The sequence below is a fragment of the Falco punctatus genome (assembly GCF_963210335.1).
Source record: "Falco punctatus genome assembly, chromosome: 1".
Taxonomy (NCBI): domain Eukaryota; kingdom Metazoa; phylum Chordata; class Aves; order Falconiformes; family Falconidae; genus Falco; species Falco punctatus.
Genome location: NC_137580.1, coordinates 21,673,281 through 21,691,610, shown reverse-complemented (window position 1 = coordinate 21,691,610; position 18,330 = coordinate 21,673,281).

Below are 18,330 nucleotides of genomic sequence, written 5' to 3'. Positions count from 1 at the left end.
CTGTTCCCCACAACAGAGAGCTCAGCTGCTGTTTGGTAAGGCACAGCTTCACTGTCTTTCCCATAATGTATAAAAAATAATGTCATGCACTGCTTTCTATCCTCCCAACCACTTTTTCCCATTTCATAAAGGAAGTGATTGAAATGCCAGTAAAGACCAAAGGGCCATCTGATCTTGTATCCTTACTCCAACAGGAATTAAAGCCCAACGTGTCTTAGGAAGGTGAAGTAAGTTAATATAATGTATGCAACCCCCCCATTTGTGGCATGTGGGAAATGTGTCCTATCTCTGATGGTTGTCATTCTTTAGGCATGATAACCTTTTTTAGGCAGGAATACCTGCAAGTGCCTTGAGGCGCAGGCAACACTTATGGATCTATATATATGCGTAACAATAATAATAATCAGTGCTCTTAGCCATGAAATTTGATAGACCTTATAATTTAACCTTAACTAGTGCAGTGTGTCTGCAGATAATACTCTTCTTTCATATGCACAATCCTACTACTTCCCACAAAATATCGTGCTGTAGTGGGTTTAGTATCCTTCAAAAGCAGAAACATGGAAGAATCATCTTTCCATGCAAATAAATATTCTAGTTTATATAAAAGTATAAAAACAATTAAGGGCAACCACAGTTTGTATCATTACAATAAACCCCAGCTCCAGGCATATTTAATCTCTGGGAAAGTGGAAAGGTGTGGTCTTCTAGGAAAAGTTAAACATGTCAGATTCTTTCTCTTAGTGAGGTACATCTCACATTTCTTCATGTCTTTTAGACTCATCTTCTGGTGGCTGATAGCAGAATTTTGCTTCGGGTTGTTTCTTCACATCATGCTGCTTCTCTCTGTTTCTTGTGGAATTACTGAAGATACACTCCTAGAGTGATAGGAAAAGGCCTAGCTTTTACTGGGTAAATAGTCACAAAATTGCATCTAAGCAGGAAATTTCTATTTCTGTGGAAACTTGTCAACATATATTGGCCAAATATACAGTTGCTTCTTGCATAAACCTGCTGCTCTTCTAATGAAATCAACGCTTGGAATTGTGGTTGTTCAAGAATGGGGAAATATGATTTCAAAAATTTTGTAATATTATTCAAAGTCATGTTATTAAAGGAGATGCATTTTAACAGCTACTATTCAGAAGTTTCTGCCCATTCTGGTGTATCAGTGCTACTATCTTCCATTTTGCTGTGTACAAGGAATTCAGTGTGTTTTAAGTGCGTATCCACACTTGAACAAACATTTCTACATGTTAAATGGGTGATAGACAGCTCACTGTTCTGCAAATGCATCCACACAGCCTCTTCTCTACATACAAAATGGAAGATGACTAGTAGCTTGGATTTTTGTATAGAAATGATAAGAAAAAAAGCAGTCCTTTCCTTTCTACCAAGACAGTAAATGTGCCAGAATTCTCTCTCTCTTTTTCTAATACATATATTTTTTTCATAAACCTAATCAAATCACAGTGATTAGCACTTCTGGCCTTACTTTAGGAAGGTACTTCAGCATGTGCTTAGTTTTAAATACAGGGGTATCATTGGCTTCAATAGCAATGCTGAAATGTTTCAAGTTATGTAAATGCTGAAGCACCTCACCAAGCTGGAGTGAAAAATACTGTTAAAATAGGTACGATGTAATTTGAGGAGACATATCTAAGACTGACAGCAACTGTGTTTTAATTCTCCTGATTTTCCCTAGAGTATTTCTGTATCAAAGTCATGTTACAAGTCAGACATATTCTGGTAAGGAGTTTAAGCCTAACAGTTAGTTATCCACTGTTTCAACAGCAAAAATTATCACATGTATTGATATTTAGAAGTTGCAGGCTGAAATCTCTATATTAGAAAAAAAAAAAAAAAGTCATTTTTTCCATGGCATTGGTACAATATTGAGGAAAACGTGAAACTGAAGTCCAAAGACCAAAAAAAATCTGAAGTATATCTTTACAGCAAACCTAAGGAAACCTATTCAAAACTGAATATTTTTTGTCTTTCAGTGTGACAATGGTAGTGTCTGAGTTTGCAATTTTCTGACTTACAGAGGCAATTTAGGAAGAACAGTATCTTGTGTTTCAGTCGCCTGCTCACAGATGTAAAGAGTCAAAATAGCTTGCTATTTATCTTGCTTTTGTGAGCACTCCTCATCTAGGCTCATTAATAGTTTATGTTAATTTATTTTAAAAGTGAGTTTTGTCTTTGATCTAAAGCTTATTTATGATTATGTCTAGAAAACACATTTCCTTACTAAGTAGCTTTCCCACCTAACGCACAGGAAGAATGCGATACCGTAAAGCTGAGCCACAGCATCAGGTGTAGTCATGAGAGGCAGTCATTGCTGAGTGCTTTGGATTAGATGAGCCCAACTAGTAACAATCATCTTAGTTCAGCATCTTCCATATCTCTGGTTTCAGGGAACATTGTTGAATAAAATTCTATATCGCTTCTGAAATTGGTCTTCAGAGTCAAAAGCTTTCTGATTGCTCAGAAGCTGAAGCTGAAAGACAGAAGAAAAATATCACAGCATTGCAATTTATTCTTGAAACCTGCTGTTTTCATATTGCCGTAGCTTGGTGGGAGAAACAGAATGATCAATATGCAGGGTGGAAACTGGTGACAAATACCAACTGACACAAATGCAAAACAAGTCTTATGACCCATGTAAACTTCCAATTCGAGAGCACAATGCTGCAGGAGATCTCGTTAGTGTGCACTTACGTGGAACAGAAAGGGGAGTCATTTGAATAACATTAACATTGTATTAAGCAAGCCAGCCTTATCACAGCCGAATAAAATTGGGTGTCTGAGAGACAGCGTGCAGAAAGATGCAATTCTGAAATTATATTACATCAGAGTGGAGCTGTGCCTTCGGATCTACTCTCGTTACCTGGAAAGAGGTCAGTAACACTTGTACAGTCTTGGGTGGGACATGCAACTACTCAGCATTCTCCCTCATGCAAGACTGGTTTTATGAAAACTACCCCCACCCCAAAACACCCCAAATTTGTGACAGTGGTTTTCAATTGTTTCAGATAATGTTTGTGAAATAGCCTATTTTCAATACTCTTGGCTCTTTGCTCTGGAGACCCTGACTTTCTCATGCTTGGAGGATTAGTTACAACCGATCACGTTAACACTGTCTTCAAGAAGGCGGAGTAGCAAAGAGGAGAACTAAAACATTGGTAGGAAAGATAGTTCTGCATTTTTCTGTTCTGGCACAGAAACTGGAAAGGCTTTTCTTTCTCTTGCTGCCAGGGTTTCTGTTCAGGGCATTTAAATTCACGTTTCCTGTCATTTAACAGAAGGCATTAAGACTTTCTCTCCCTTTCCAGGTAATTGTCTCCAGGCTGGTTACTGAACTTCCTCAAGAAACAGGTTTTAAGTTTGACTTCAGTCATGAGGTAAGGCTTGGGTCTTCTGCATTTCAGGTGAGGAAGCCAAACACTAGGTCTTTGCCTAGATGGTGGTGTGGTTTGAGAGAACACAGTCTCCAAATGAATACATCCACATCTGTCCTAGAAGTGATACAAGCTGTGGTGTAATGAATCGGTGTCCCATTGTGAAAGAGGTAACAAAGGTAGCAAAGGTGATGGTGTTGCCAAGTTTGAGATGGCATGTGTCGAGAAATAAATGTTGGGTACTTAGAGAATGTAATCATAAACCATGCAGAGGTTTGAGGGACTGGTGCTTAAGAAATAAGAGGATCCCTCGTGACTTTCCTCTTGCCAAGGCTGAAGATAAGACTGAAGCTAGGAATCTTTATTTCCACCCTTCTGTCTATCTACCATGCTAGTAATTCAATTAGAGGAACATAGATGTGCTGAAGACATTTATGCTAGAGTGATTAGCACTGTTCCTGTTACAATTAGGAGTAAGAAATGTTTACGAATGTCCTTGGAGTAAAAAGACCCCTAAGTAATTATTATAATTGCCCAAGAATTGCTTATAATTGCTGGACTTCCCAGAAATGCCTTTCAGAGGAAATCCGTGTAGCCAATTGTTTTACTGCCTTCTCAGATCAATATTATATTAGTCCCAGTGCACGGATATTCACAGGGCAAAGTAGCAAACTATTAGCATTTCATTAACAATATACCAATATACCACACTGCAAGACTATTACTCAAACGATTGATGAGCCAGGTAGGACATACCTTCAAATGTTTATGAAGAACTAGTAATCTCCTCTTTTTCTTTCTTTTTTTTTTTTTCCCCTATTCCTTTTCTTCACTGCCTTTCAGACAAGAATTTGCCATGATTTTCAGATTTCTGTACATTAAACTCTTCCACTGATAACAGAATAAGTGCATCAGGTCAGCAACAGTGTAATTGTTTTCAGTCTATTTTTCTGATGAGTTTTAATACTAATATGAAAAAAAAAATCAAAATCAACACCTTCGGGTTATATGTGGACTGATATTTTTTTTCCTTTCTTCCAGACAAATTTGCTGCAAATTAGTGGCAGGTTTCTAGGTGAAATATCTCATGGGCACTGTTGGGCTCCAATTTGTTTGCCCAAGTTCTTTGTAAGGGCTACTATCTGTCAGTGGGGCACTTAAGGTCTTCCAAACTCAGGCTCCATGTCAATTTAGATGAAACTGTAGCATCTATCTGAACAATCTAGTCACTCATATGTCTGTTACAGAGAGGAAAAGCGGAATCATATCAGTAACGTGACCTTGCTGAAGAACCAGAAATAACTCAGAGATGGAGCCACTGGTTTAAAAACATATATAGATATCTGTATTAGGATCTAATTACTTAATAAATACAGTAGATGCCCTAAAGATCCATCAGTCCGCTAAAGCAAAGTGAAAGCAAGCAAAAAAGAGTTTTACTATTTACATTAATTGCCAGAATTAAAACTCCAAAATTTTGTTCCTTTATTCATGTTTAAGCATTTTCTGCACACTCAGTTTTAGATTGGAAAAGGCCATGAGCATCCAGCACTTTCTATTTGACTTGAGGTTATTTATTCAGGAAATTATCTAAGATCTGAGGCTTTAAATTTTAGGCTTCTATCTTTCTAAAGACCAAGACATTTGGAAAATACAAATAGAGTGAGTATTTTTTTCAGTTGTTTTGCAGAGGAAATAATTGATTTGAAATCAAATCTGAATCTAAATGAATATGCTCTTTTGAAAAATTAATTAAAATTACTTCTTTTTGCAAAAGTATTGACAAGAATATTGTCTTTCAGATCATTTAGCGGCTTTGCATCTTTTATAAGATTGTCCAAACAGCTGTGTTCAGGTCCATGAAATCACTGTGTTATCAGCATACCTTTGGGGTTTTGGCTGGTGCATATTTAAAATGAATTTTTCCTCAAATATTAAGGTCATGGTTTTGCATGGGACAGAGACCCCAAGAGGTTAAGATGAAATGTACTGCAGGTGTCTTCACATGATTTTCTCTATTTTACCACTGCAGATATAAAGCTTTATGAATCATGAACTGCATTTCAGGTATGCATTATAGAAACAGCCTCTGGCTGATAGAGATGGAGATAACAGATTATTTTTATTTATTTATATATATATATATGTTGGTTTGATTGCTTTGCTGTACAGAGTGTTTGGGGCTAGTTGTATTATAGATGTCATTCTTCTATTTGACCAGTGGCCACAGTTGCAATGTTCAAAATTCATTCTATTTTTTAGAATATAGATTTATTTTCTTCTGTGAGAACAGAACTGAGTCCCATATAATTGGAGTCACCTTTACTGTGAGGGGTAAGTGAATAAGATCTCAGGCAGCAAATGGAAAAAACAGCCTATTACAGACAAATAAAAATTTAATGTATTTAATACACTGTATTGCCTATACCATATTAATAACTACCATTAAGAGGAGGAGTGTTCCTTGAGCCTGCTCTTAGACTGTAGCAATTTCCTCTTTCTATTCTTAAGAGTTAGTCCAAATAACGAATACATGGATAGGCTCAGGTTTGGTATGAAATTAAGGAAAATGGTAATAGGGTGCTATTTGATAGCCTGATGCTTCCAACAGCAGTTAATCAGATGATTTAGAAGGTGATTCTGTAAAGTTGGAGGGCTGATCCTGTGACTGTGGCATCTGCACCAGAGTCTATATTCTGGACCAAGGCACTTGTACGAAGCCAAGAGCAAAAGAATATCTGCTATGTGACACCACTGAAACACAGCTGAGAAAAATGGAAGAAGATTTAAAAGTAAACACAAACCCACCACCCCCTCAAAAAAACCCAAACCCAAACACCCCACACACAAAAAAAAACCCAACCGAAAAACAAAACAAACAAAAACCCAACAAAAAAACAAACCACAAAAAACAAGCCACATCACAAAAACCCCCCTCAAAACATTGTCTCAGAGCATATTCCTCAATTAACTAAGAATGTCATGTTACCAGAAGAGATTCTTGTGTTGGCACTGAAAATTTCCTTTACCACTGGTTAAACCTATTCCAAGTTTTAAAAACTTTGACTGATCCCTCTTAGACATGGGCGTGATGGAGTTTGGTCAAGGTGGCTGCAGTGCGGCCCCGCAGGGGTGGTCAAGGCTGATGGGGCAGCACCAAGGGTGGTCTTTCACTGCACAGCTCCTCACTCACAACTCTGCTGCTTTCGGGAAACCAGACTGTATGTGTCAACACCCTTACTAGCCCGCTTGGAACCTTTGACCGTAACTGGGATGAACATTTGGGTTTGGGAGGACTTTCCATTCAAGGAATGGACTAGTTGTGTTATAAGTATAGATGTACCAACATCCGGTGAGATATTTTCAGGATTAGGGTGTCCATAAGTAAACCTGTTCTAAAGTTTCTGTTGTGCCTTTTGTTTTTAAGTAAGTATTGTGATTCCGGCTCTAAACTCCTTATTCAGTGCAGCTGGGTTCCTGATCTCCCCATATCTTTCTGGGGAATCCTAGTTGAAGCAGAACAGGTAAAATAGGCAGGTGCAAAAATAATCTTTTTAATTTCAGCTGCCTTGGCCTATTGTGAAGTATTCTTGGAGCCCTTGTGGCATCAAGGTGGGGAGGCTAATGATGCTGCTAAGGCTTACAGCTACGAGCTTATCTTTTTTCCTGAGCTGGAATTCAATGAATTCAGTACTCTGTCATTTTGTCTTATCTATCACCCTATGAGATTCGTTCAAATATATCACATTCATCACTGGTCACCACAGGCATAAGCTTCTTTCTGCCACTGCAAGGGATACGCATCAGAAACCAACAATCAGGGAAGTGAAAGGGTTAAAGAAATCTAAGGATATTAGTGAAGGTGTCAGGAAAATTAATTTCATATTTGAGTTCTGGTTTTGTTTGCTAAGATCTCCAGGAAATGTTCGACATGTTATCTTAGCAATTTACACTTTTTTTGAATGTGATTTATCCTTATCCATTTACAGCAGAGTTCCCGCTGTTCACTTTATAGTTTTGTTTTTCGTTGTTTTGGTGAGATATGACATTAATTTGCCTTCACATCTTTTATTCATTTTAAGTATGCAAAAATCCTCTAAAATGTATTTCCACATGAATTCCAGAAAATACAACATATGATTTTAGTAAAGATTGGAGATAGATATATATATATACACACACATATATTATTAAGAAAGATAGGAATCTGTCTTGGAAGAAGTGACAATATTTGTATATCTTAAAGTCACACTTTAAAAAATTAAGGTGAAAGCATCTGTGAACCATAATATCTAACCTATTTGTAAACTGGTGGTTTTCCTGTTCATCCTAGAGCGATGCTTCGCATCTACCTTCACCAGTACTCACATGAAGGTTGCTTTGCAATGTGCAAGCATTCTTTCTGCTGACAGCTTACAGTATGACTTGACTCTTTGCAAATTGCAAAGGTCTGACCTGCAAGTATGGACATAAAGGTGCCCGTAATAAAAAGTGAATTTGCATGAGAGGAATAAATGAATGTATAAAACACAAAATACCACTCTACATTAAAATTGATTTACCACTCAAGCAAGTGCATAATTTCAGCTTTTATTTATGAGGTGTGTTATCAAATATACAATTCCTTTAATTTACAGTATTTGATGAGAATGTAGATCCTGTTTAAACCTGACTTAAACTGAATCTGATTAATTTGTTAAATATTCTGTGTTTTAATGCTTAATTTCATATGCTGCATAAACTGAAAATCATTGTTATATTTTCTGAAACTGATAGCCAGAATTTTCTAGTGTAAGGTCATATTTCGGCCTTCTGTGTAAGCATAAGTCACCCATAAACTCTTACTGAGAGACACCCAGCCCATTTCTATAATTATCCATGTGATAGTAAACAAACCCAAAGCAGCATCAAGATAGTAATGGAGGGTTTTTTACTGTTTGTACTAAACTTCTACGTAAGTAATAATTTTATGTTACACTTTAACAAACCAATAGAAAACAGCCGAGCATAATGTTTTCAAGTATTTTTCTGCCATTCTATTTTCATTAACTTCAGAAGAAAAACGGAATTTCAATGGCTCACAAATATTTGTTTGTTAGGGAGAACAGTTTGGGTGTCAAGATTTGTGACAGGTGTAAATTGAATGATTCCATACAGTCTTAAAAATGACTCAACCACAGCATCAAATCCCTTGTTAAAAGGTTCAGAAAAATTCAGAGCAACCTAATTTAGCATCACTTTAGAAACCTTTACCTTTTCACTAAAATTGATGAACAGAGGAACGATGGTGGATCTGTCATATCCATGCTACTTTCACTGGAAAGCTATTATACTCATAGAAATTGTCCTAGTGCCTCTCATTACTCAAAAAGCAGAATCTTTGTGAGTGTTCAGCCCTTCAAAACACAGCAGACTTTCCCCATAAACCAAATACCATAAATATTTTTCCATAAGATCCCGTATTGTGATGGTTATCTGAAGTATCTGCAAGAGCTTAAGACTTCCAAGCCAAATATATGACCAAAAATATCCTTGTCAACTTCACCCATATCAATTTCATCCTCGGCTCGACCTACAAATAGTACGACTGCTGGCAGTCTGAGCTTGCTTCCCGGTATATGTGTCTCTATTCCCAAGGAAAGAGAGGAAACGGCTTCTAAGAATGGCATCACAACACACACTGTGCAATGCATGGGTGGCAGCCTCAGCAGATGAATTGAACATCGCCCTCTTTCATGAGTTTTGCTACAGATTTAGTAACCAATACCCTCTGACTGATCTATCTGGAATACCTAAGCGCCTCGACCACCTTTCAAACACCGTGAGAAATGTGGTATGAATCGACAGATTACAATATACAGAAGACAACACAGATGAAGCTGTCAATCTGAACAGAGAGAACTATCCTCTGAATACAGCACACGTGCTCTGATACACTGCTGATGCCTTGTCTGCTGCTGAACCAAACCTAAGAGCACTGACACCCCATGTGTCAAAATGGCGAACAATGATGCTTCTCAGAAAACACACTGCAGGTGTGAACATGACATCTGATGTTACAGACTCATAGCAGAAATATAAAAGCCCACCAAAGTTTCTCCCTTGTTAGTAGGTGCCATGTTGTACCAGTATGTATATGGAAGATGTCCAGGTGGTTCCAAGCCTTACAGCAAGACCAGGACTTGGAATCATCCCTCCTCACTCACTCTTCAGAAAAACTCATAGTCAAAAATAAAACTCATCTTCTACCCATTCTTATTAGGCTGTGATGTTACATCTTGTAAATGACCATTCCTTCTTCTGCCGCTTGTCTAGTATTTTCAGTGTGCCATGTGTTAATCCTGTTAGCTTCTGGGATCCAGTGCAATGGTTATTGAAATGGTATGGCTCGTAACATCAGGAAGCAGTAAAAATTCATGGCTTTCAGTTAAATTTTAATGTGACCCATATTCATCCATATGCTGATTCTGTAGATCACACGCTACAGATGCTTATAGGCTACGTCATTCAGGATGTTGTGAACATTTCCAGGACTTTAAAGAGAAATAGAAGGAAAATTACAGCTTTCATTTACTTTTGTGAGATATTAAAGCAGTTTGTAAAAACAAATTACAGCAATCTCCCATTCCCTGTTCTTTTTAACCTGAACAAAAATTTGAGATTGCCATGTATTAATTTGGTGAATAAAATGTCAGTGCAATTGTGCTTTACAATGCCAATTAATCTGCCTTTTAATATAGGAAAAAATCACTGTTGCTAATAGTAATCCTTAAAAAGCAAAGTTTACTGACAGATTGAAACCCGCACTTTAACTGATGGATATAAAAAATGTTCTAATGCAGGTGTGTACCAACACCCTGAACTGAAGAAGTAAAAAGGAAAATTTAAAATCTGTATGGTTGTACTTGTTTTAGATTTGATTATCAGTGGAATGGTTTTATTGGTCCCTGAGATACTTTTAAAACGTTCTGGTTAGTTATATCACCTCTGTGATGCATGGTTAGGCCACAGCAGTTCTCAAGCCTTGCAATACCACTTGTGCCACTGGTGTGAGGTCTCTTTGTCCAGAACTCATTGGAAAAGAAAAATAAATAGAATCCAGAAAATGAAACCATTTAATTAAAAGGTTTTTGTTTGTTTTCTCTGTTGGAGTGGCCAAATTGATGAACTAGTAGAGCTAAAAGAGCACTAGCACTAGCAAGACTGATTAGATTAAGTCCTGTTACAAAGAAAGGACAGGAATGTGAAAAAAATCGAGCCCCTCCTTTTAGAAACTGATGGAAACTGGACTTGTGAGTGTTTGCAAGTGAGGAAAGTGTTTCCTTGTAGACACGTGTGTTTCTAGCGGCATGCCTGTTTGGTGTCAGCTTTTAGGGTACAGTAAGTACGCAGGTATTCTGTATCAGGTGGTCATCGCTAATGAATTTGGAGATGTAGTGGGCTGTCTCTGGAGCAAAAAGGAGCTGAAAGAAGGGTAAGCAAAGAAAAAAAACATCTCTAGTTATGACTGTTGTTTGTGTTTACCAGTCCGGTGCAAACTTTTGTATTATCATAAACATTGGGATAAAAGTAGGCCTTTACTCAAACAGTGAAAATAATCTTTGGGCTCTGTTTTGGGTTAGCTGCAAATATCCAGCCACATGAACATGGCAGATGGTCAGTGGAAGCTGGAGGTAAGGCTGGGTAAACCTAGAGACACCAACTGTTTCACCTTCATGTAGCTGGCCTGAACGGCTCATCTTCCTCTCTCTATGTCCAGGAATTAAGGTCTAAGTGTAACAAGGGATCTGAGCTTGGAAATACTTAATTTACAGCCACCTGCCCCCAGAGTCGGTAATGGGAGAGTCATCCAGAAGCCCCATGCTGAGCAGGAGAGGACGAGGTACTCTTCATGTGCCATACTTTAGAAGTCTTTAAAAGGAGAAGAATGAGCATTGTGAGGATTGAAACAGGACTCAGACCTGAGGTAAATGCTTTTACTAGTGGCAAATAGAGTCACAATCATGTCTTTATTTTCTGTCTAGTTTCTGAATTTTGTGTTCTTGCTGCTCTGGGGCCTCAAAGTGGCTCCTGTAGACTGGTGATAGGAGTGGAGGTTTGTGTGTTGGGGCATCTGTAGGGAGGGCAGAGAACTGGGGTTTCTCCAAGTAGGTACTTGCATGTTTCTACCTGAATGCCTCTTTGGTTACATGCTTTGGGAAGGAGCTTGTTGGAAGAAGGGTTCGCCGGAGTCAAGAAGACGCTCAATATGAGTTACGCATCTTGCTCAACTTTATTAGTTTCTAACACTACTTATATAGAACTGATATACATGCATATTCGTAAAAGAGAAATATAATTAGTTAGTAGTCTCTAAACATGCACGGTTCTCACCCCTAATTATCATGACTAAAATAAGCATTCTATCCATGTAGCTAATTGTGTTGCTGTGCTTCAGCCTTGTAGTTTGTTACTCCCTATTTTCCCATACTGCTCCCTATCTTTCTTGGCCCTGCACCTGCTTTCCCAGCAGCTGTATCTTGTTACAGCCACGGCCTGTTGGCACAACATAATTACTTGGTCTCAGGATTCAAGAATAGCTCAAGGCTACCTTTCTTGTTAACTTCAGCACAGCAACTTCAGTACAATTCTGATTACAGGCCTATTCTAATACCAGGCCTGGATTGTGCAGATCTTCAGAGATTCTAAGGCCATGCTTCTGCAGACATTCTTCTACAGGAGCTGATCTGTGATTCACATACCCTCACTTAGAGGTAGGAAGGATGTTAGGTACTCTTTTCCCCTGTACTTAGTATTTTCTATTGTCAAACTTGATGCTTCTCCCAGAGAGAGCTCTGATTTTGCATGTGTTTTCTTGGCCACCTCTTCCTTTGGCTGGAGTGAACCTGGGTGCTGACTCCGGAGTTTGGGTTTCAGAGGGGCAGAGCCATCTGAGGAAAGGATATTGTAGCACTTGGGGCTAACAGTTCTTTTAGGGTCTCAGTTTATTTATCCTCTGGCATTGGCAATTTTCTGAACTAAACTGATCTAATAATTAATAAATCTACTTAATTCAGATTCAGTCCTGTTAAAGACAATGGGACCATTTCTTAATTCAAAAAATAGAATAAAATTTATGGTTAGTTATCATGTCTCAGCTTATTCTCCATCCATGCTGTTGAGGTATTCCTGCCCTGCTCACCACCGGCTACAATGCTGAACTTAGTTGCAAATTACATTTTTTCTTTATTTATTTAGCCTCAGAAATACTTAGGTAGCTTAGGTTCTTCTATGGATACATTCAGAATGAAGTCATAATGTAGTCCATAAATAAAACTGATAATATTTTGGTATTTGTGATTGTATCATGCCCTGCCTTGTGTTTTAGGGGTTATATTTTAAAACAGGACCAAATTCTGTTCTTGAAATGTTATATTTTCAAAACAATTTAGAAACAAAAGTACTGAATCCTGATTTTCCTCTGAAAAGGAAAAGCAGGGTCTTGTAACATGCAGAGAAACACTCCAATGCACCACAAGCTTGTGCAGACTGATGCAACTGATTTCCTAAGCAATGAGAGAGGAAGATGTGACATTCAGTCATTTTTAGCTCCTGTTTTGTTTCATTCTAACAGCTTTGCCTGTAATTTTTCCTCCAAAATACAAATAAACGTCACATTGATGAGAACACTGCCAAGCAGTGGTAGAATATGATTTGTTTTTTAGCACCAAGTATTTTTTTTAAGGAAAGTGTGTCAAGCATCATTAGATCTCATGAAAAAGTAGTCAAGAAATGGTTTGAGCCATACAGATAACCTAAGTCTCTTTACTAAGTTTTAGGGTGGGTTAAACATTAGCTTGTTCATATTCAGTATTCAGTGTGTCAAACAAAATATATGCAAGACTCAGTGACAGCACCATAAATGCTAATTGATAGGATGCTGGGAATGATTTTGTATCAAGTGCTAATCAGACTGTTTTCCCACTTATCCACATTACCGCTCAGTAACTGACAACTTTTAGATTATCTTGGATGTGTTGAAAGTCTGCTGTGCTTTCCGAGTGACTTTGACATTTGTGATCTGCACAGAATCTAGAAAACTTGAGCAGTAGGTTTCCATGTAGCCTATACTGAATAAAAAAAAATATTCATTTACCATAATGAGAACTAGGGAGAATACCTATACAAAATATTACAGCTTTTTTTTTTTTTTTTTTTTTTAAACCTATGCAGTTTAAATTTATTCAGGTTATGGAGTACTGTCATTTTATGGTTTGACAAGTCTGGTTCTGAATGTTCTGGGAGACTTTTTTTGACTATGTCCAAGCAAAGATAAGATACATATATGCACACATTTCTGGAAGGGCTGAAAGTTCAAGTAACGGTAAACACTGAAACTGTATTATGTACCAGAAGCCACATTTACATTATGAACTGTGGAAATGAATAGCAGATCTGTCCAAGCCAAGTAAGACAAAATATTCTTACATCTAACGGGCTTCTTGGAAGGATGGCGTGAAAAGCATTTCCAGAGGTTAAAGGTGCTCTGGTTTAAGTTGTAGGTTGTATTTTATTCCCTCTGTCACCCTTGACAGATTTTCTCATCACTGCTGCACTTTCTTATTTCTCCCTGTATGCATGTGTTTTGCATTAGTAATTATTATGATGCTGTAGCCAAATCAGTGTAATTTATTTCTGTACAGAAAACTATAGAAATCTTGTACATGGTTGACCTACCCAGAAAACCTAGAGCAACAGAATTTGTTTCCTGCAATCCTGCCTCACAGGGAAGAATGTGCTTTGGCACCTTTGCTGGCACAGGACTTCCAAAGTGTCTCTTTGTGCTGAGATATTAAAATGAAATCCATGGCATTCATGATCCACAAGGCATTCATTTTGCTCTGGTTCAAATGTATCCGTTCATTCTAATATTTGCCATCCTCCACTTTAGGTCTTTTTCTGAGTCTAAAGAAAGCAGGAAAATTTCCTTGGAGTGGAAATGGCAGTGGTCAACCCCATGAGGCATCACCCCACCCGTAGGGTGACCTCAGCAGGGCCAGGCATGGGCACAGCGCGTCAGCTCAGGGTGCTGTGGGTTGGACCCACAGCTGGGGTAAGCATGTGAGACCTCTGCACTCCCCCCAGCCTGCTGGTAAAGGGTGTTGGGCTACAGCCTCTTGAGATTGGCGCTAGGTGTTTAGGAATGTGTGGGTGTTTATTAACATTTCACAAGTGTCTAGTGTTGAGGTATGTATGTAGTATGACTGATATTGATCATGAACATAGGTTAATTACAAGTCATTAGTGAATCAATAAACCGCTTCAATCCCGATTTGGTTTAAGCTATGTGAACTGAGCAGTTTTTCCCTGTGACAGGTATCAGAAGTATAATGGTATTGCTAAGAAAGACTGTGACAAGTAAATAATACTTAAGTAAACTGCTTTTACATAAATTTATTATTTGTAATGTTAGAATGGAGTCCCTGCCAAAAGTTTATTTTTTCGAAAGGTATGCTTTGAAAATACATTGGGGTTTTCTTTTGAAATTCAAAATCTTTGGTTTTTGATTGTTCCAAAATGCTGGTAAGAATTTGTTAATACTAAGAAATAACAGAAACTATGAAATGCAAATATGACTTGCACCTAAAATAAAATTTAAAAAAACTTTAAAAAAAAAAATCAAACCCCCCAATGCTAAAAAGCTAGCACATCAAAACATTCCAGCTGTCAAATTTCGTATTTCCACAACAAATCTTGTATCTTGGCTTATTGTCTTGGGTTTGTAGGTTTTTTTTAATTAGACTTTGAATTCTAATAAGATGACGATATGGTTTGTTTATTTGGTTTTTTTTTAACAGAAATTAGTTTTCAGGCCATTAGCATATTTATATAAGTAATATTGAATGTGACCCTTAGTTAAAAATTCACAGTAAATTAACTTTTCCCTTAGTATAAATGGTATTTTAGAGCCACTTTAATTATCTGTAATAGAACACAGTATTAGTCTAAGATAAATTCTTACAAGAAAAATTTTATATACTTATATCAATAAACTTAGCTGTGTCAATTTGACTTGAAAGCAACACTTAAGCCTAGAATTCAGTTCACAAAGAGTTTGAGCATTAAACTCACATCAGGGGAATGGCAAAATACTAAGCAAAAGTAGAGTATCTTTTCTTTATATAGTCAGATTTTGAAAGTTTATAAATGTGTCCGATATCTTCATGGTTAGATACATAAAGCTTACTTTTTAATTAGGTATGCATACATTATAATCCATTAGAAAACAAAATACAACCAGTGTGGATTTCCAATACGCTGTTTTTCAAACATAGAGATACTAATTTGAAAACATAATTTATGAAATGCACTTCAACTACAAATGGTACATCATAATGTTCCGGAAATGAATAAAAATGCTGGCGTTTCCAAGAATTAAGTAGGATTTTAGCTTCAGCTCTCCATCTCATTCCCCAGTAACTGAAATGAATATGTAATGCCTCAAACAAAGTAGTTTCATATTGTAATCTTTGATACCAGTGTGATTAAGAAAATCATTAAGAAAGGTTGCTTCATATACAGTGCTGAAAAATCAGTACGGCTGGGGAGAATGATAAATACTGGAAGCTGCTATTAAAATAAAAGTAATTACCGATATATCTATATATTCATGGCACTTCTAAATTTATTTTTTGTATCATTGCACCACATAGCTGCTTCATAAAAATTCCACGTGAAATGAGTATTAGTAAAATTCTAGAAAACCAACCATTTATAATAGTCATTACAGCTCCAGTGCCGGAGCACTGGACCTAACTCAGAAATCTTTTTTTTGCATTATTTAAAAAAAAAAAACAAACAACCCAACCAAAAAAGAAGATTTATAATATGAAGTGCTCAAGGGTCAGTATAAATCAGGATTTGCTTTGGTGAGATAAGATCATAGTTTTGATGTTTTATTCTTAACGAGCATGATTTTAACCATCATAACATGATTGAGTTCCCTCTGTTCAAGTGTATGTAGGAAATGTTACGTGGGTTGGCTTGTTCAGGGCTCTGAAACTACTGCAAGCCATGTGCAATAGGAGGTACCGCCTAACTCCAGTGTGACCTAGAGATGCAAAACTGAGTTGAAGGCCTTGTTTTACTTTCTGGCCACATCTGGTCAGCGAGAGTCCATTGTCCCAGAGCTTTGCTCACTAAAAAGGCATGGTAAAAAGGAGAGTAAAAATAAGCACAGCTCTGTGGGACCAGGTGCTTGCATAGCAGAAGAGCCAGCTGGGAATGTTTAGGCATGCTCTGCAGCCCCTCCTCCCTGGGAGTCTGAACTGGAGGGATAACTTCAGTAGGAAAATAGCAAAAAAACCACACTGGAAGTGCCATCTTGTGTTCTGCTGTTTGCCTGCTGACCTAGGTTCACTCTCTGATTAAGTTAAGATGTTAGAAAAAACATTACATATGACTTGAGTTTGTTCTGGAGTAGAATTGTAAACTAGAAGCAATTATTCAATTTAGACGTGTGTATCTGGGTTACTTAAAGACTTTGGAAATTATTTAATCTTGAAATGGAACTCATTAGAAGTTGCCTTACCATGTATTCTAGTATAAGGCTTCAAGATGCGAATGCTTCACAACCTAAAGTGCTAAATGAGCCTCATGAGCCTCCGATAAGACCCAGGCAGATCAACTTGTTTTGTCTTTGCAGGGAGAGGGAATAACTACTGGAGCTTTATGAGCTCAAAATGACATAAAACCAATAACATTTTTGAGGCATATAAATTTGTCAGTCTAGCTATATATAAATAATTCCTTTCTTTACTGGAAGATTTCCTCAGTATTAGAAGGACCAAATTACCTTTCTGTTATTACTGAAGGGTCTAAACCCCAGAGGTGTTGTTCTTCTAAGGTAATCCTACATATATATACACACCAATATATATACCAATATAAGGTAATCCTTACCTTAGGAGGTAGGAAGATTTCATCCCTGCACTTACACAAAAAGAACAAGAAAGTTTTCCCAGGTAATGAACATTTTTGGAGACTTTAGAAGTTTCTTCATTTGTGTAAGGAGGAAATTAAGCTTTTTGTGGAGTTTATCAGATAGTAATTTGGGCATTGACATATCTGAAGAGTGGTTCCTGGACCCCGATGGTTGCTCTGTCCTGAGTAGGGACCAACAAATAACGGGAGGAGAGGAAGAGGAGGACAGGAAAAATTGGGTCAGCAGCTGGAGTGAGAATGTGAAAAGTTACATTTCAGTTTAATAAACCTTTATGGAAAAGGTTAATTTGAGAACATGCTTACTGCATGGTTTGAAACATTCATTCTTTAAATCACTTAGGCAAAATTTTTGCTTACCAAACTAATATAAGGCAGTAGTGACACTGCGCTGTTATCTGTGAGGCCAGCACTGATACTTACGCTTGCTTGAAAAGTATGAAACTTGGGTTCAATTCATCTATCAGCCTGAGGGCATTTGACTCCTGTCCAGGAGCTTGCTCAAAACATGATAAAGTATCTAATCTAATAAATTAATATTCTTCTATGAAACATTACTTACCAGCCTTTCTCTCATTGTGGAACATAGTGTAGGGAATTATAATTTTTTTCTGGTTCAAGAGCATTACCATCTTCATTTTCTAACAGAAATCAGCATATTTTAATATTAAACAAAAATCTTGACTTAAATAATTTCCCTGTGTATTAAGCTCGTTAAGAAGTATCAGGCTCTCAAATCCGTTAATTTAATATGAGTAGTGTCGCCTGCAGTAATGCTGCTGAATTTACTGCTGAAAGATAACATTTGGATAGAGAGACCATTCCCTTACAAATGACTTCTGAAAAGAAATCACGGCCCTTATAGAACCTAATTTAATTAATCTTCTAGATGAAGGCAGTAGTCAGTAGGAAGAATCTGATGTTGTTTAGCCCAACTCTTATGAATATT